This window comes from Pseudophryne corroboree, unplaced genomic scaffold (genome assembly GCF_028390025.1).
Source record: "Pseudophryne corroboree isolate aPseCor3 unplaced genomic scaffold, aPseCor3.hap2 scaffold_223, whole genome shotgun sequence".
Lineage (NCBI taxonomy): Eukaryota > Metazoa > Chordata > Amphibia > Anura > Myobatrachidae > Pseudophryne > Pseudophryne corroboree.
The window spans coordinates 119,327-139,537 of NW_026968879.1; the positions used below are offsets into that span (position 1 = coordinate 119,327).

General features: G+C 46.7%; 7 non-coding genes across 7 annotated transcripts; 1 reads left to right on the plus strand and 6 right to left on the minus strand.

The window, feature by feature from the left end:
* Positions 1-11,125: 11,125 nt before the first annotated feature.
* LOC135008930 (U5 spliceosomal RNA) lies at positions 11,126-11,241 on the minus strand. The gene has a single exon (XR_010208531.1). It is a non-coding gene; the product is annotated as a U5 spliceosomal RNA (small nuclear RNA).
* Positions 11,242-11,527: 286 nt separating this feature from the next.
* Positions 11,528-11,643, minus strand: LOC135008945 (U5 spliceosomal RNA). The gene has a single exon (XR_010208546.1). It is a non-coding gene; the product is annotated as a U5 spliceosomal RNA (small nuclear RNA).
* A 270-nt stretch (positions 11,644-11,913) lies between these two features.
* On the minus strand, positions 11,914-12,029 carry LOC135008900 (U5 spliceosomal RNA). Its single transcript, XR_010208503.1, has one exon. It is a non-coding gene; the product is annotated as a U5 spliceosomal RNA (small nuclear RNA).
* A 144-nt stretch (positions 12,030-12,173) lies between these two features.
* LOC135008972 (U1 spliceosomal RNA) lies at positions 12,174-12,337 on the plus strand. The gene has a single exon (XR_010208572.1). It is a non-coding gene; the product is annotated as a U1 spliceosomal RNA (small nuclear RNA).
* Positions 12,338-17,159: 4,822 nt separating this feature from the next.
* LOC135008967 (U5 spliceosomal RNA) lies at positions 17,160-17,272 on the minus strand. The gene has a single exon (XR_010208567.1). It is a non-coding gene; the product is annotated as a U5 spliceosomal RNA (small nuclear RNA).
* Positions 17,273-19,663: 2,391 nt separating this feature from the next.
* Positions 19,664-19,779, minus strand: LOC135008944 (U5 spliceosomal RNA). Its single transcript, XR_010208545.1, has one exon. It is a non-coding gene; the product is annotated as a U5 spliceosomal RNA (small nuclear RNA).
* Positions 19,780-20,054: 275 nt separating this feature from the next.
* LOC135008928 (U5 spliceosomal RNA) lies at positions 20,055-20,170 on the minus strand. The gene has a single exon (XR_010208529.1). It is a non-coding gene; the product is annotated as a U5 spliceosomal RNA (small nuclear RNA).
* Between the last annotated feature and the right edge of the window lie 41 nt (positions 20,171-20,211).

Here is a 20,211-nt window from a genome sequence, read left to right on the forward strand (position 1 = left end):
TTCAGATATACTTAATTGACAACATATATCAATCGGTGGGGTTGCCTTAAGGAATATAGCAATTCCAATTCTCATATAAATAGCAACCTTCCTTCATATATTCAGCCAGATCTTATTTAATCTGATCTAGGCGTAGGCAATAATGCTTTCCTTAGAGGTATAGCCACCTCAATTCTTATTAGGAAGCAAAGTGTCTGTCATAATGGTTTATCCAATTCATCTAAGAAATAATATATTCCATGTGTCAGAGATTCATTACTCTCTATTTACACTGTTAAAGAGTTAATTCTTATTATGTTACAGTGTAATGAAATTATCATATAGGGAGATGTGGCAATTCCATGTGCTATATATATAATAACCCTTAGTGGTCCAGATTCCACAATGAGGAATTTTCTTATAAACCGCTGAAACACACAGCTGTTTGACTGACTTCCAAATATATCTATCTCACTTTGTAACAGTCTTATGATAGAGAAACTGTTACATATTCGGTCACTTAGTTATCTAAAGGTAAACAGACTCAGTGTGAGGGTAATATAATATATCAAATGCGCTGTCAATAATCGTGGTAACTGGTGTAATAATGTGGTATATTGAGTATGCTAGTAAGGCATATAACTGCTCTCCAGCCTTTAAGTGTTACCAATCAATTTGTTACACTGTAAAGGATTTATGGTGTCCTGTTAGGACATGCAGCTGCTAGGCTGACTCAAAGATTTATCCATTTGTAACAATTATGTAACAGTTATATACATGTTACTGGTATTACATAGAAATAGTATGACACAGGCCAGCAGTCCCATGTGTCTAGATTCCACAATAGGAGATTTTCTTTGTCTTATAAACTGCTGGAACACACAGCTGCTAGACTGACTTCAAATATATATATTACTTTGTAACAGTCTTATAGTAAAGAGACTGTTACACACTGTCATTTAGTTATCTCAAGGTTAGCAGATTCTGTGTGAGGATAGTGTTCTGTTAGAACAGGGGTGGCCAACCAGTTAGAGGCAAAGAGCCAAAAAATATCTGTAGTCAAGCGAAAGAGCCACTGCCATGTGCGCGCCGAAGGCGCGCCCAAAAAATGGGGCGTGGCCTAGCTGGCACAAGGCTACGCCCCATTTTTGTGTGTATGCCTTCAGTATGATGTTCGTAGGAGCATGACCGTGTGTATCATTCTCCCCCATTTTTAATCACGCAGGTGGTGAGCCCAGCACATAGAAAATAACACATCATCTGCACACAATCTTCCCAGTATAAAACTTTGTTTACCTTTTTACTTTGCAAACATAGAGAAAGCCATATTCACATAAAATACACTGAAACAAGCCAGATCAAAAGAAAATACACCGAAAAAAGCCAGTTTCACATAAAATACACTCCACAAGAAAATACACTGGAAAAATACACTTCCACATAAAATGTTTTTTTTAAAACCCACAAACATAAAATAAATTTTGAAATTCAAAACCACATAAATTAATTGAAAAAGTCAGATTCACATAGTACACGTCTCCATGTGTCACTTTAGCCCCTCCCATGTCATTCCTGCCCAGGGACAGATTATAGGTGGGGTGACAGGGGACACAGTATCCACTATCCAGCATCCCCCCAGCTCCACATACAGTATCAAGCATCCCCCCCAGCTCCAAACCCAGTAGCCAGCATCCCCCCCAGCTCCACACACAGTAGCCAGCATCCCCCCCAGCTCCAAACACTGTAGCCAGCATCCCCCCAGCTCCACACACAGTAGCCAGCATCCCCCCCAGATCCAAACACAGTTCCCAGCATCCCCCCCAGATCCAAACACAGTAGTCAGCATTCCCCCCAGCTCCAAACACTGTAGCCAGCATCCCCCCAGCTCCACACACAGTAGCCAGCATCCCCCCCAGATCCAAACACAGTTCCCAGCATCCCCCCCCAGATCCAAACACAGTAGTCAGCATTCCCCCCAGCTCCACACACAGCATAACATCCAAGACCCGAGTATTCCCTCCTCCTCCCCTCTCACTCCCCGCAGGTATTTAGCATCTGATCTTCTCACCGCACGGCGCGTGGTGCTGGCTGGGCCGCCCTCACCGCACAGATGACAGCGGCGCCTGGGTCCCCCTCACCGCACAGATGACTGCGGCGCCTGGGTCCCCCTCACCGCACAGATGACAGCGGCACCTGGGTCCCCCTCATCATGCAGACAGGCTCTCATGGCAGGCTCCAGGCTCCACCACCACCCCCTCCTCCGCTGTGGCATTTAGACACCAGCCGCAGCCTAGACTGCATACTTACAATGGCGTCCACGAGTCCCGCAGCTGCATCCTCTCCTGTGGCAGCGGCTCCGCCTCTCATTAAGCGATGTGACGTCCTAACTAGAGATGAGCGGGTTCGGTTTCTCTGAATCCGAACCCGCACGAACTTCATGTTTTTTTTCACGGGTCCGAGCGACTCGGATCTTCCCGCCTTGCTCGGTTAACCCGAGCGCGCCCGAACGTCATCATGACGCTGTCGGATTCTCGCGAGGCTCGGATTCTATCGCGAGACTCGGATTCTATATAAGGAGCCGCGCGTCGCCGCCATTTTCACACGTGCATTGAGATTGATAGGGAGAGGACGTGGCTGGCGTCCTCTCCGTTTAGAATAGATTAGAGAGACACTTGATTTACTAATTTTGGGGAGCATTAGGAGTACTCAGTACAGTGCAGAGTTTTGCTGATAGTGACCACCAGTTTTATTTATAATCCGTTCTCTGCCTGAAAAAAGCGATACACAGCACACAGTGACTCAGTCACATACCATATCTGTGTGCACTGCTCAGGCTCAGGCCAGTGTGCTGCATCATCTATTATCTATATATAATATTATACATATCTGATTATCTGTCTGACTGCTCAGCTCACACAGCTTATAATTGTGGGGGAGACTGGGGAGCACTACTGCAGTGCCAGTTATAGGTTATAGCAGGAGCCAGGAGTACATAATATATTATATAGTGAGTGACCACCAGACACACAGTGCAGTTTATTTAATATATCCGTTCTCTGCCTGAAAAAAGCGATACACACAGTGACTCAGTCAGTCACATACCATATCTGTGTGCACTGCTCAGGCTCAGGCCAGTGTGCTGCATCATCTATATATATTATATATCTGTCTGACTGCTCAGCTCACACAGCTTATAATTGTGGGGGAGACTGGGGAGCACTACTGCAGTGCCAGTTATAGGTTATAACAGGAGCCAGGAGTACATAATATTATATTAAAACAGTGCACACTTTTGCTGCAGGAGTGCCACTGCCAGTGTGACTAGTGACCAGTGACCTGACCACCAGTATATATAATATTAGTAGTATACTATCTCTTTATCAACCAGTCTATATTAGCAGCAGACAAAGTACAGTGCGGTAGTTCACGGCTGTGGCTACCTCTGTGTCGGCACTCGGCAGCCCGTCCATAATTGTATATACCACCTAACCGTGGTTTTTTTTTCTTTCTTTATACATACATACTAGTTACGAGTATACTATCTCTTTATCAACCAGTCTATATTAGCAGCAGACACAGTACAGTGCGGTAGTTCACGGCTGTGGCTACCTCTGTGTCGGCACTCGGCAGCCCGTCCATAATTGTATATACCACCTAACCGTGGTTTTTTTTTCTTTCTTTATACATACATACTAGTTACGAGTATACTATCTCTTTATCAACCAGTCTATATATTAGCAGCAGACACAGTACAGTGCGGTAGTTCACGGCTGTGGCTACCTCTGTGTCGGCACTCGGCAGCCCGTCCATAATTGTATATACCACCTAACCGTGGTTTTTTTTTCTTTCTTTATACATACATACTAGTTACGAGTATACTATCTCTTTATCAACCAGTCTATATATTAGCAGCAGACACAGTACAGTGCGGTAGTTCACGGCAGTGGCTACCTCTGTGTCGGCACTCGGCAGCCCGTCCATAATTGTATATACCACCTAACCGTGGTTTTTTTTTCTTTCTTTATACATACATACTAGTTACGAGTATACTATCTCTTTATCAACCAGTCTATATATTAGCAGCAGACACAGTACAGTGCGGTAGTTCACGGCTGTGGCTACCTCTGTGTCGGCACTCGGCAGCCCGTCCATAATTGTATATACCACCTAACCGTGGTTTTTTTTTCTTTCTTTATACATACATACTAGTTACGAGTATACTATCTCTTTATCAACCAGTCTATATATTAGCAGCAGACACAGTACAGTGCGGTAGTTCACGGCTGTGGCTACCTCTGTGTCGGCACTCGGCAGCCCGTCCATAATTGTATATACCACCTAACCGTGTTTTTTTTTTCTTTCTTTATACATACATACTAGTTACGAGTATACTATCTCTTTATCAACCAGTCTATATATTAGCAGCAGACACAGTACAGTGCGGTAGTTCACGGCTGTGGCTACCTCTGTGTCGGCACTCGGCAGCCCGTCCATAATTGTATATACCACCTAACCGTGTTTTTTTTTTCTTTCTTTATACATACATACTAGTTACGAGTATACTATCTCTTTATCAACCAGTCTATATATTAGCAGCAGACACAGTACAGTGCGGTAGTTCACGGCTGTGGCTACCTCTGTGTCGGCACTCGGCAGCCCGTCCATAATTGTATATACCACCTAACCGTGTTTTTTTTTTCTTTCTTTATACATACATACTAGTTACGAGTATACTATCTCTTTATCAACCAGTCTATATATTAGCAGCAGACACAGTACAGTGCGGTAGTTCATGGCTGTGGCTACCTCTGTGTCGGCACTCGGCAGCCCGTCCATAATTGTATATACCACCTAACCGTGGTTTTTTTTTCTTTCTTTATACATACATACTAGTTACGAGTATACTATCTCTTTATCAACCAGTCTATATATTAGCAGCAGACACAGTACAGTGCGGTAGTTCACGGCTGTGGCTACCTCTGTGTCGGCACTCGGCAGCCCGTCCATAATTGTATATACCACCTAACCGTGGTTTTTTTTTCTTTCTTTATACATACATACTAGTTACGAGTATACTATCTCTTTATCAACCAGTCTATATATTAGCAGCAGACACAGTACAGTGCGGTAGTTCACGGCTGTGGCTACCTCTGTGTCGGCACTCGGCAGCCCGTCCATAATTGTATATACCACCTAACCGTGGTTTTTTTTTCTTTCTTTATACATACATACTAGTTACGAGTATACTATCTCTTTATCAACCAGTCTATATATTAGCAGCAGACACAGTACAGTGCGGTAGTTCACGGCTGTGGCTACCTGTGTGTCGGCACTCGGCAGCCCGTCCATAATTGTATATACCACCTAACCGTGGTTTTTTTTTCTTTCTTTATACATACATACTAGTTACGAGTATACTATCTCTTTATCAACCAGTCTATATTAGCAGCAGACACAGTACAGTGCGGTAGTTCACGGCTGTGGCTACCTCTGTGTCGGCACTCGGCAGCCCGTCCATAATTGTATATACCACCTAACCGTGTTTTTTTTTTCTTTCTTTATACATACATACTAGTTACGAGTATACTATCTCTTTATCAACCAGTCTATATATTAGCAGCAGACACAGTACAGTGCGGTAGTTCACGGCTGTGGCTACCTCTGTGTCGGCACTCGGCAGCCCGTCCATAATTGTATACTAGTATCCAATCCATCCATCTCCATTGTTTACCTGAGGTGCCTTTTAGTTGTGCCTATTAAAATATGGAGAACAAAAATGTTGAGGTTCCAAAATTAGGGAAAGATCAAGATCCACTTCCACCTCGTGCTGAAGCTGCTGCCACTAGTCATGGCCGAGACGATGAAATGCCAGCAACGTCGTCTGCCAAGGCCGATGCCCAATGGCATAGTACAGAGCATGTCAAAACCAAAACACCAAATATCAGTAAAAAAAGGACTCCAAAACCTAAAATAAAATTGTCGGAGGAGAAGCGTAAACTTGCCAATATGCCATTTACCACACGGAGTGGCAAGGAACGGCTGAGGCCCTGGCCTATGTTCATGGCTAGTGGTTCAGCTTCACATGAGGATGGAAGCACTCAGCCTCTCGCTAGAAAACTGAAAAGACTCAAGCTGGCAAAAGCACCGCAAAGAACTGTGCGTTCTTTGAAATCCCAAATCCACAAGGAGAGTCCAATTCTGTCGGTTGCGATGCCTGACCTTCCCAACACTGGACGTGAAGAGCATGCGCCTTCCACCATTTGCACGCCCCCTGCAAGTGCTGGAAGGAGCACCCGCAGTCCAGTTCCTGATAGTCAGATTGAAGATGTCAGTGTTGAAGTACACCAGGATGAGGAGGATATGGGTGTTGCTGGCGCTGGGGAGGAAATTGACCAGGAGGATTCTGATGGTGAGGTGGTTTGTTTAAGTCAGGCACCCGGGGAGACACCTGTTGTCCGTGGGAGGAATATGGCCGTTGACATGCCAGGTGAAAATACCAAAAAAATCAGCTCTTCGGTGTGGAGGTATTTCACCAGAAATGCGGACAACAGGTGTCAAGCCGTGTGTTCCCTTTGTCAAGCTGTAATAAGTAGGGGTAAGGACGTTAACCACCTCGGAACATCCTCCCTTATACGTCACCTGCAGCGCATTCATAATAAGTCAGTGACAAGTTCAAAAACTTTGGGTGACAGCGGAAGCAGTCCACTGACCAGTAAATCCCTTCCTCTTGTAACCAAGCTCACGCAAACCACCCCACCAACTCCCTCAGTGTCAATTTCCTCCTTCCCCAGGAATGCCAATAGTCCTGCAGGCCATGTCACTGGCAATTCTGACGAGTCCTCTCCTGCCTGGGATTCCTCCGATGCATCCTTGCGTGTAACGCCTACTGCTGCTGGCACTGCTGTTGTTGCCGCTGGGAGTCGATGGTCATCCCAGAGGGGAAGTCGTAAGCCCACTTATACTACTTCCAGTAAGCAATTGACTGTTCAACAGTCCTTTGCGAGGAAGATGAAATATCACAGCAGTCATCCTACTGCAAAGCGGATAACTGAGTCCTTGACAACTATGTTGGTGTTAGACGTGCGTCCGGTATCCGCCGTTAGTTCACAGGGAACTAGACAATTTATTGAGGCAGTGTGCCCCCGTTACCAAATACCATCTAGGTTCCACTTCTCTAGGCAGGCGATACCGAGAATGTACACGGACGTCAGAAAAAGACTCACCAGTGTCCTAAAAAATGCAGTTGTACCCAATGTCCACTTAACCACGGACATGTGGACAAGTGGAGCAGGGCAGGGTCAGGACTATATGACTGTGACAGCCCACTGGGTAGATGTATGGACTCCCGCCGCAAGAACAGCAGCGGCGGCACCAGTAGCAGCATCTCGCAAACGCCAACTCTTTCCTAGGCAGGCTACGCTTTGTATCACCGCTTTCCAGAATACGCACACAGCTGAAAACCTCTTACGGCAACTGAGGAAGATCATCGCGGAATGGCTTACCCCAATTGGACTCTCCTGTGGATTTGTGGCATCGGACAACGCCAGCAATATTGTGTGTGCATTAAATATGGGCAAATTCCAGCATGTCCCATGTTTTGCACATACCTTGAATTTGGTGGTGCAGAATTTTTTAAAAAACGACAGGGGCGTGCAAGAGATGCTGTCGGTGGCCAGAAAAATTGCGGGACACTTTCGGCGTACAGGCACCACGTACAGAAGACTGGAGCACCACCAAAAACTACTGAACCTGCCCTGCCATCATCTGAAGCAAGAAGTGGTAACGAGGTGGAATTCAACCCTCTATATGCTTCAGAGGTTGGAGGAGCAGCAAAAGGCCATTCAAGCCTATACAATTGAGCACGATATAGTAGGTGGAATGCACCTGTCTCAAGTGCAGTGGAGAATGATTTCAACGTTGTGCAAGGTTCTGATGCCCTTTGAACTTGCCACACGTGAAGTCAGTTCAGACACTGCCAGCCTGAGTCAGGTCATTCCCCTCATCAGGCTTTTGCAGAAGAAGCTGGAGGCATTGAAGAAGGAGCTAAAAGGGAGCGATTCCGCTAGGCATGTGGGACTTGTGGATGCAGCCCTTAATTCGCTTAACAAGGATTCACGGGTGGTCAATCTGTTGAAATCAGAGCACTACATTTTGGCCACCGTGCTCGATCCTAGATTTAAAGCCTACCTTGGATCTCTCTTTCCGGCAGACACAGGTCTGCTGGGGTTGAAAGACCTGCTGGTGACAAAATTGTCAAGTCAAGCGGAACGCGACCTGTCAACATCTCCTCCTTCACATTCTCCCGCAACTGGGGGTGCGAGGAAAAGGCTCAGAATTCCGAGCCCACCCGCTGGCGGTGATGCAGGGCAGTCTGGAGCGACTGCTGATGCTGACATCTGGTCCGGACTGAAGGACCTGACAACGATTACGGACATGTCGTCTACTGTCACTGCATATGATTCTCTCAACATTGATAGAATGGTGGAGGATTATATGAGTGACCGCATCCAAGTAGGCACGTCACACAGTCCGTACTTATACTGGCAGGAAAAAGAGGCAAATTGGAGGCCCTTGCACAAACTGGCTTTATTCTACCTAAGTTGCCCTCCCACAAGTGTGTACTCCGAAAGAGTGTTTAGTGCCGCCGCTCACCTTGTCAGCAATCGGCGTACGAGGTTACATCCAGAAAATGTGGAGAAGATGATGTTCATTAAAATGAATTATAATCAATTCCTCCGCGGAGACATTGACCAGCAGCAATTGCCTCCACAAAGTACACAGGGAGCTGAGATGGTGGATTCCAGTGGGGACGAATTGATAATCTGTGAGGAGGGGGATGTACACGGTGATATATCGGAGGGTGAAGATGAGGTGGACATCTTGCCTCTGTAGAGCCAGTTTGTGCAAGGAGAGATTAATTGCTTCTTTTTTGGGGGGGGGTCCAAACCAACCCGTCATATCAGTCACAGTCGTGTGGCAGACCCTGTCACTGAAATGATGGGTTGGTTAAAGTGTGCATGTCCTGTTTTGTTTATACAACATAAGGGTGGGTGGGAGGGCCCAAGGACAATTCCATCTTGCACCTCTTTTTTCTTTTCTTTTTCTTTGCATCATGTGCTGATTGGGGAGGGTTTTTTGGAAGGGACATCCTGCGTGACACTGCAGTGCCACTCCTAGATGGGCCCGGTGTTTGTGTCGGCCACTAGGGTCGCTAATCTTACTCACACAGTCAGCTACCTCATTGCGCCTCTTTTTTTCTTTGCGTCATGTGCTGTTTGGGGAGGGTTTTTTGGAAGGGACATCCTGCGTGACACTGCAGTGCCACTCCTAGATGGGCCCGGTGTTTGTGTCGGCCACTAGGGTCGCTAATCTTACTCACACAGCTACCTCATTGCGCCTCTTTTTTTCTTTGCGTCATGTGCTGTTTGGGGAGGGTTTTTTGGAAGGGACATCCTGCGTGACACTGCAGTGCCACTCCTAGATGGGCCCGGTGTTTGTGTCGGCCACTAGGGTCGCTAATCTTACTCACACAGCTACCTCATTGCGCCTCTTTTTTTCTTTGCGTCATGTGCTGTTTGGGGAGGGTTTTTTGGAAGGGACATCCTGCGTGACACTGCAGTGCCACTCCTAGATGGGCCCGGTGTTTGTGTCGGCCACTAGGGTCGCTAATCTTACTCACACAGCTACCTCATTGCGCCTCTTTTTTTCTTTGCGTCATGTGCTGTTTGGGGAGGGTTTTTTGGAAGGGACATCCTGCGTGACACTGCAGTGCCACTCCTAGATGGGCCCGGTGTTTGTGTCGGACACTAGGGTCGCTAATCTTACTCACACAGCTACCTCATTGCGCCTCTTTTTTTCTTTGCGTCATGTGCTGTTTGGGGAGGGTTTTTTGGAAGGGACATCCTGCGTGACACTGCAGTGCCACTCCTAGATGGGCCCGGTGTTTGTGTCGGCCACTAGGGTCGCTAATCTTACTCACACAGCTACCTCATTGCGCCTCTTTTTTTCTTTGCGTCATGTGCTGTTTGGGGAGGGTTTTTTGGAAGGGACATCCTGCGTGACACTGCAGTGCCACTCCTAGATGGGCCCGGTGTTTGTGTCGGCCACTAGGGTCGCTTATCTTACTCACACAGCGACCTCGGTGCAAATTTTAGGACTAAAAATAATATTGTGAGGTGTGAGGTATTCAGAATAGACTGAAAATGAGTGTAAATTATGGTTTTTGAGGTTAATAATACTTTGGGATCAAAATGACCCCCAAATTCTATGATTTAAGCTGTTTTTTAGTGTTTTTTGAAAAAAACACCCGAATCCAAAACACACCCGAATCCGACAAAAAAAATTCGGTGAGGTTTTGCCAAAACGCGTTCGAACCCAAAACACGGCCGCGGAACCGAACCCAAAACCAAAACACAAAACCCGAAAAATTTCAGGCGCTCATCTCTAGTCCTAACTTCACATCCCGCATAGAGCGGAGCAGTGCCGGCGCCTCCCAAGCCTCCTGTGACGGAGGCAGGCTGTTGGAAGGCTGAGACAAGTGCCGGTGCTAGTCAAGAGCCGCGTCACTTGAATGAGAGAGAGCGGGAGCCGCATCACAACAAGGAGAGAGCCGCATGCGGCTCGAGAGCCGCGGGTTGGCCACCTCTGTGTTAGAACATGCAGCTGCTAGGCTGACTCATAGAAAATGTATCCATTTGTAACAAATGACACATACAGCATTAAATTAATATCTATAGCAGCCCATGTGACATCTCTACTCTTATCATAATTGTCTGGTTATTGCCAATCTGGACAGCAGGAGTGATATATATTCACTAGTCCCAATATCCCATCATATAAATATACCCACACTGATATACTTTCTTATCAAGAGTTATTAGTAGCTATCTGTATGCACTTTAGACATTGTAATTGCTAAGTGACATCATATCTAGTGTATTCCTTTCTTATAGCTCAGCTTCTATTCCCTATTAGTGGAGACTAACAGCTAACATCATAATCATATATTTTTGTTTTATAACATTTCACATGAGTCAAATACACGCGGACACGCCGTGCCCTACACGCGTGTTTCACTGCATCTATGGCAACTTATATTAAAGCTAACAAGAAAGCACACTCGTTCTGTCTTTAAACTGATAAAAGAAACCCCAATAATATGGGGCATGCAAAAATTGAGATAAAACTCAGTTTTGCTCCTCTCCAAGGAAATCTTTAGTAAAAGGCGAAAGATTTGTTCGTTCTGAAGAGAAACCAGAGCATGACCAAGATTCCACCTGTCGCCTGAGTGCCATGCCAGCAGTCCTCATTCAGCTCAAAGTGAGCACCCAATATGAAAGAAAGAAAGCAGATTTCTCACCAGGCTTCCCCTTGCTATAAGCATGGTTTGTACTCTTTTCCATGTGCTCCCAGATCTTTCAAGCAATTAGTATGGTCAAGAAAGTTCTGGTTGAAAAGAAACAGACATTTACTGTCATTGTTATACAAATAAACTTACATTAAAGCCAACAAGAAAGCACAATCGTTCTGTCTTTAAACTGATAAAAGAAACCCCAATAATATGGGGCATGCAAAAATTGAGATAAAACTCAGTTTTGCTCCTCTCCACGGAAATCTTTAATAAAAGGCGAAAGATTTGTTCATTCTGAAGAGAAACCAGAGCATGACCAAGATTCCACCTGTCGCCTGAGTGCCATGCCAGCAGTATTCATTCAGATCAAAGTGAGCGCCCAATTTGAAAGAAAGCAGATTTCTCACCTGGCTTCTCCTTGCTATAAGCATGGTTTGTACTGTATTCCATGTGCTCCCAGATCTTTCAAGCAAGTAGCATGGTCAAGAAAGTTCTGTTTGAAAAGAAACAAACATTTACTGTAATTTCTATGCAAATGAGCTTTCATTAAAGCACACTCATTCTATCTTTAAACCGATAAAAGAAACCCCAAAAAGATGGGGCATGCAAAAATTGAGGTAAAACTCAGTTTTGCTCCTCTCCACGGAAATCTTTAGTAAAAGGCGAAAGATTTGTTCGTTCTGAAGAGAAACCAGAGCATGACCAAGATTTTAATCTGAAAATATGTGTTCTCCCTGCAGTTGTTGTCCCCAGATGAGAGTTCCCTTGTGCTGCCTCAGTTGAATCTCCTTTACTTGACAGAGATGTGCCTGAGCAGCGGCCCTCCCCAGCCCTATCCCAAATCATACTTATTTTGCATAGGAGATACCATGGTCATGAAGATTGTTTTCCCAGGGTGAGGTTCATTCATTGCATTCTGGGTATGCTGACCCCTGTGATTTCCCCAAATGTGGGAAACTCGACTGCATTATTTGTGGTAGTGGGGGACTGTGTTTGTGCTTTCCTCTGGTCAGCTCTGGTAAAAGTCAGATTTCTTTGTCTCAGATCTTCCTCTAGCCTTGTTCTTCTTTCGAGAGTTCCCTTGTGCTGCCTCAGTTGGATCTCCTTCACTTGACAGGGGGTGCCCGAGCAGCAATCCTCCACAGCTCTAGCCCAACTCCTACTTACCTGCCAGGTGAGATACTATGATCTTCACTGTTAGGGCAATCAGGATGTGGAATTCCCTGCCAGGGAAGGTGGTAATGGCGGACTCTGTAATTGGATTTAAAAAAGGAATAATTACATTTCTGAATGAAAAAGCTATCCAAGGTTATAATACTTAAAATATCAACATGGTTAATCCGGGGGTAACATGAGTTATAGTAGCTAACTAGTCATAAAACATTATTCAGCAAGTATGTAGAATCATCACAACTTAAAACAGGTTGAACACGATGGGCAATTTGCCTCTATTCAACCTCAAAAACTATGTTACTATATGTTACTATATTACTATGTTACTGTAGTATACAGAAAACCAAAATGCAATGAACAGTGATAGTGAGCACTGATGAGGATACTAGAACTGACACTGAGCAGCAAGATGCAGCACTGGACTATTAGTAATGTACTGTAGTATGCTGAGCACCACAATGCAGCACAAGACAATGAGCAGTGATACTGAGCACTGATGAGGATACTACTGAGAACTGACACTGAGCAGGAGAGACACACTACTAGTATTACTGAGCAGCAATAAGTAACCACTGATACTGAGCACTGATATTGAGATTTCCACTGAGAGAACATAGCCACGTCCATTCCGCTCTCTCTTCAATGCACGAGTAAAAATGGCGGCAACGCGCAGCTCTTTATATGGAATCCGAATCTCGCGAGAATCCGACAGCGGGATGATGACATTTTCCCTTGTTCAGGTTTTCCGAGTCAGGCGGGAACAACCGAGCCTGCCTCGGACCAGTGTAAACCACGTGGAGTTCGTGGGGAATTCGGTTCTCGGAGAACCGAACCCGCTCCTCTCTACCTTATACCCATCAATTTTTTTATTTTCAATCTAAGCCCCTGCAGTTTTCTGTAAGCATCTGCTTCGCTATGATGATCAACAAGTCACAAGGGCAAACACTCAGGGCTTGAGGCGTAGATCTTAGGACCAGCTGCTACAAGCATGGCAGAGGTGTCACTATTACTGGTGACACCCAGAGAGGTGGCGAGGGAGATTGTAATGCAGTGCGCGCAGATAAGCAGCGCAATGGTAAAAAGGAGGCATGGTTTCATAGGTAGGGGCGTGGCCTGGTGGCCTGAATCTACATTTTGTTGCTCCGGGTGTCCCGGGGGTTGGGGGCTGCACCCGGGGACTAGTGTGTGAGCGGTGCTGGCTCCTGCACAGTGAAAAGGTATGGCCACCCAGCATGACGCCTCCCTTCTTGACCATGCTGTAATTGCAGTCGCACTGCAGTTCAGCGTGATCATAAAAAATGGTGTAGCCTCCTGCTGGTGCAGACTGTATGTGCGCGCAGGAAGCCGCCACCATTTTTGTGATCACAGCGGCTGAATGTGATGTCATACAGCCGCTGTGACCACGCCCCCTGTGTCTCCTCCGTTGCAGACCCCATTTTGAAGCCTTGCACCCGCACCGCTCCATCCCTGACTTGGAAATGGAGTGTTGCTGACCCACCTATCCCCCCCCCCCGCCCCGATTGACAGGCAGAGGCGATCGCATTCTCTGCGGGGTGCCGCAGAAAATGCAGGCACATGCGTATGCTCTTAGCAATTTTTGCAGTTGGATCGCTTATTGTGATTGCAATCCAACCTGAATCAGGCCCTATTACCTATCACAATGCGCTGCGGGCAGTACAAAATTGGGTTAATATAGGAGAAAACCCCCCAGACCTGTGCTCCTTAACTGTACCTGGTGGCTAGTGGAGCGGCTGCCCAGTAATCAGTGTCCACGCCAGTGCGCACACGGTCCACCCCCTACGGCCACGCTCCCCTTCATCAGCGGCCTCGTGATCCGGAAGGGTGGTGTGTGTGTGACTGACCTTAGGATGAAACCGGAGCCTCCGCTGCAGTGACCCAGCAACCGGGGCACGGGAGTATACAGCGCCGCTGGGAGTGATGAAGCTGCAGTAAAGATGTCTATTAGACCTAGCCTGCTGCAGCCCTTGTAGATTCTCATAAAACAAGTTCTTCTTTTCTTGTCAAAATTTATAGCTAAGAATAGGCTGCCTGAGGCAGGCCCCTGTTAAGTGGCCTGCTACTGAAGGCACCAACTACAAACTGAGCTCCCTGTTCATGGAAGCGGGGTTATAGAGGAGAATGCACTGAGCATCTTGGGAACAGTCAAAAGCTTTGAGCCGGTTGGTGCCTCAGATCAAGATCCTACTCTACACCCCAATGTGAATCCTTGTGGAGTCCAGTGTACCCCACAGAAGAAATAAATGTGTCACACCCATTGGCAGCAACCTTAGAATAGCTGCTGACGGGCACAATTGAGAATGGAAGGGGGGGGGGGGGACATTTGAATCCAGCACATAAATGCAATTCAAATATGTAATTTGTACCTTCCTATTTTAAAATATAATGGATGAACCTCACCCTGTGAGAACAATCTTCATGATCAAGAAATCTCATATGCAAAATAAGTATGAGTTGGGATAGGGCTGGGGAGGGTGTCTGCTCTGGCAGCCCCTCCCCCGTCAAGTTAAGGAGATTCAACTGAGGAAGCACAAGGGAACTCTCGTCTGGGGACAACAACTGCAGGGAGACCACATCTTTTCAGATGAACATGGGAGGGCGGAAGGCTGCCTAATACAGAAGCACCATCAAATATCAAACCATATGCAACATCTAGTACAAGCATTCCTGGGGGAAGGTCTGCAGCAGACGGATTTGCATACAGTGATGTTATCAAAGCAGTGGGCCAAAGTTGGCTGGAACCCTCATCTGCATATGAAAAGAGAAAAGGGGCGTGCAGGGCATGGCGGCCTTTTGCAGTGCTTGGATGACCCCTAGTTCTCATTAAACACCCCCACCCTCCTTTGGTGTGGGGCTCATGTTGGCCATGCCCCATCCCCTGAAGCATTCAAGCTGATTTCTTGCAGCAGCTGGGCACTGTAACAGCTCCAGAGCTGTTCTGTAAGGCAAGTAAAAGGGTGTGGGCCCTACAGCACCACCTGTAGTTCACATTGTGCGTTGGAAGGCACAAAGTAAGCAGACGGGAGGAGAAGTCAGGATAGTGCGCAAGGGCATCCTTTTCTCTTAGTCCGTAGAGGATGCTGGGGTCACATTAAGAACCATGGGGTATAGACGGGATCCGCAAGAGACATGGGCACTTTAAGACTATCAAAGGGTGTGAACTGGCTCCTTCCTCTATGCCCCTCCTCCAGACTCCAGTTATAGGAACTGTGCCCAGGGAGATGGACATTTCGAGGAAAGGATTTATTGTTAAACTAAGGTGAGCATCTTACCAGCTCACACCTTAAGCATGCCGCAGAACGTGGCATTCAACAGAACACAAGCCAACGGCATGAACAATTGCAGCAAAAAGCTGACCAGAACCATAACACAACATGTGTATAACCACAAGTAATAACTGCAGACACAGTATGGACTGGGACGGGTGCCCAGCATCCTCTACAGACTAAGAGAAAAGGATTTACCGGTAGGTATTAAAATCCTATTTTCTCATACGACCTAGAGGATGCTGGGGTCACATTAAGAACCATGGGGTTATACCAAAGCTCTTGAACGGGTGGAAGAGTGCGTACGACTCTGCAGCACCGAATGACCCAACTTGAGGTTATCATCGGCCAAGGTATCAAACTTGTAAAACTTAGCAAAAGTGTTTACTAAATAGCTGCTCGGCAAAGTTGCAATGCCGAGACTCCCCGACCAGCTGCCCAGGATGAACCCACCTTTCTAGTAGAATGGGTTTTCACCTAATTCAGTAACGGCAATCCTGCCGTGGAATGAGCATGCTGAATCTTACCACAGATCCAGCGCATAATGGTCTGCATGGAAGCAGGACACCCAATCCTGTTGGGAGCATACAGGACAAACAGAGCCTCTGTTTTCCTAATCTGAACCGTTCTGGTGACATAAATTTTCAAAGTTCTGACCACAGCCAGAGACTTTGACTCAACAAAGGTGTCAGTGGCCAAAGGCACCATGTGGAAAGATGAACCACCTTCGGCAGAAATTGTTGACGTGTCCTCAATTCTGCTCTATCTTCATGAAAGATCAAATAAAGGCTCTTGTGATACTGCATGGTTTGTACTGTTTTCCATGTGCTCCCAGATCTTTCAAGCAAGTAGCATGGTCAAGAAAGTTCTGTTTGAAAAGAAACAAACATTTACTGTCATTGTTATGCAAATAAACTTACATTAAAGCTAACAAGAAAGCACACTCGTTCTGTCTTTAAACTGATAAAAGAAACCCCAATAATATGGGCATACCTCCCAACTTTGTCGGCTCGCATAGAGGGACACACGCGCGGCGAAGTCGCGCGCGCTCCCAAAAAGGGCGTGGTCTAAGTAAAAGGGGTGTGGCTTCGCGGGAGGACCCGCGATCGCGAGTCACGCCCCCGTTTTCGGCACTGAGGGGGCATGCCCAGCGCTCTGTGAGCCGCTGGCATGCCACCTCTCCCTCTGACTTCAGTGAATAGACGCTGTGCGCATGCGCACAGCGTCTATTCACCGCTGCTCTGCTAAGCAGGGCAGCGACAGACAGAGCCTCCCAACTGTCCTCCCCACCGCGGGACACTGCGGCCCGCAGGTGGGACAGCGGGACAGTCCCCAAAAAACGGGACTGTCCCGCGAAAATCGGGACAGTTGGGAGGTATGATATGGGGCATGCAAAAATTGAGATAAAACTCAGTTTTGCTCCTCTCCACGGAAATCTTTAATAAAAGGCGAAATATTTGTTAGTTCTGAAGAGAAACCAGAGCATGACCAAGATTCCACCTGTCGCCTGAGTGCCATGCCAGCAGTTCTCATTCAGCCAGGGCCGGCGCTACCACTAGGCAGCTTTAGGCAGCTGCCTATGGGCGGCGACCACTGGAGGGCGGCACTGCTTAGTGAACGAAAGTGAAAGAGAACACTTTTTTATCATGTGCCTCAGCAGAAACAGAGGAGCTGCTCGTGTGTGCCCACCACGTCTGTCTGACTCTGCCTTCAAAAGTGAGTTGACTGACTGTGTGCCTACTTCTGCAACCCTGCCGTGCCGCCGCCCCCCCACCTCTGCGATCATAACACATTCCACTATGTTATGTGGGCTATGTGCAGCCTGCTGCCGCCTGTGCTCCTGAGTCCGGGGTCCCGGGTCCCACAGTATCAGCCTATCACTGACTACCCGCCGCTCCCCCACGCGATGGTCTCCCGCGTCCCCCCCCCATCACCCCTGCATTTGGGCACAGGGCACATGAAGGAGAGTCACCCGCTGGCCTAGTCCGCTCCGCATCACTGACTACCCGCCGCTCCCCCACGCGATGGTCTCCCGCGCCGCGTCCCCCCCCCCCCATCACCCCTGCATTTGGGCACAGGGCACATGAAGGAGAGTCACCCGCTGGCCTGGTCCGCACTGCTGCCGCATCGGGCGCCGCCTCTCCCTACAATCCAGTGCAAATTGTTATCCGCGCTACCCCCCCAATCCCGCGACCGGCTCCCGCATCAGTACCTGCTGCTGCCTCTTTTTGTGACAAGCGCCCCCACAGCTATTAGGCTCCCGCTGCACCCCCCCCCCTCCCCTCCTGCATCTTGTAGCTTTGTTCACTTCTCCCCCCCCTTCTGCATCTTGTAGCTTTGTTCACTTCTCCCCCCCCCTTCTGCATCTTGTAGCTATGTTCACTTCTCCCCCCCCCTCTGCCTCTTCTAATTACCAGCTCCCCCACAGCTATTAGGCTCCCGTTGCTCCCCCCCCCTCCTGCATCTTGTAGCTAGGTTCACTTCTTCCCCCCCCCCCTCTGCCTCTTCTTATTACCAGCTCCCCCACAGCTATTAGGCTCCCGCTGCTCCCCCCCCCCCTCCTGCATCTTGTAGCTAGGTTCACTTCTTCCCCCCCCTCTGCCTCTTCTTATTTAATTTATGTGAAAGGCAATAGGTTCTGCAGCAGCTGCGCCTCTCTAGTGCCTGAGAGGTGGCAGCTGTCTGTAGGTGGCCACAATAATCGGCCACAGTAATATACACGTGTGTGTGTATGTATATATATATATATATATATATATATATATACACATATATACACACATATACACACAACACAGTATATCCATCTATGTATAAACACAGTACATCTATCTTGATAGATCTTTTTAGATATATATATATGGACCGGATTAAAGACTTTTTTACTTTACAACAGTCTGCTGAGTGCCGCTGATTTCCTTTCCACTATATATATATATATATATATATATAGTAACCTGTTTCCTCTGTCACTCCATAAGGGTACATGCTCACATGTATATGGTATCCAAATAGCTGGCGGCACTCAGAGGCTTGTACAAAGTGGGAAAAAAACCTGTGCAGGGTGTGTTGTTTATTAAATGTGACATTTGGGGACCGTTCCCCTTCTTCAAGATAGGGGATACGGTCCCTGAAACGTCACATTTAATAAACACACCACCCTGCAGAGGTTTTTTTTTTTTTTTTTAACTTTGTACAAGCATCTAGGGCTTGGGGGGGACTGGGGAACTGGTGTAGCGGTGTTGGAGGATGTGTCAAAATTATTATGTATGTATATACTATATATATATGTATTTATGGGTGGCACTCCTGTATTTATGGGTGGCACTCCACATGTTTCAAAGAAGTACAGTATGCACATATGCGGAAATACAACTGTAGCTTATCAACTTTTCAGATGCTTTAATGTTGCATCTTTTGACAAAACATCCAATATTAAAGATTCAATATCAAAGCATCCGAAACGTTGTTAAGCTATTTCTGCGCAAGTGCTGCGCACAAGTACAGGAGTATATTGTATATATTTATAAAGCTTAAAAGGAGCTTAGAAGACGCTACCTACGCACTGTTTCACCTGAGAGGCCGGGCATTGGGGGGGGGCGATGAAGATTTGCCTAGGGTGCCGAGGAACCTTGCACCGGCCCTGCATTCAGCTGAAAGTGAGCACCCAATTTGAATGAAAGAAAGCAGATTTCTCACCAGGCTTCCCCTTGCTATAAACATTGTTTGTACTCTTTTCCATGTGCTCCCAGATCTTTCAAGCAATTAGTGTGGTCAAGAAAGTTCTGTTTGAAAAGAAACAAACATTTACTGTAATTTTTATGCAAATGAGCTTACATTAAAGCACACTCGTTCTATCTTTAAACAGATAAAATAAAACCCCAATAAGATGGGGCAAGGAAAAAATGAGATAAAACTCAGTTTTGCTCCTCTCCACGGAAATCTTTAGTAAAAGGCGAAAGATTTGTTCGTTCTGAAGAGAAACCAGAGCATGACCAAGATTCCACCTGTCGCCTGAGTGCCATGCCAGCAGTTCTCATTCAGCTCAAAGTGAGCACCCAATTTGAAAGAAAGAAAGCAGATTTCTCACCAGGCTTCCCCTAGCTATAAACATGGTTTGTACTCTTTTCCATGTGTTCCCAGATCTTTCAAGCAATTAGTATAGTCAAGAAAGTTCTGTTTGAAAAGAAACAAACATTTACTGTCATTTCTATGCAAATGAGCTTACATTAAAGCACACTCGTTCTATCTTTAAACCGATAAAATAAAACCCCAATAAGATGGGGCATGCAAAATTTGAGATAAAACTCAGTTTTGCTCCTCTCCACGGAAATCTTTAGTAAAAGGCGAAAGATTTGTTCGTTCTGAAGAGAAACCAGAGCATGACCAAGATTCCACCTGTCGCCTGAGTGCCATGCCAGCAGT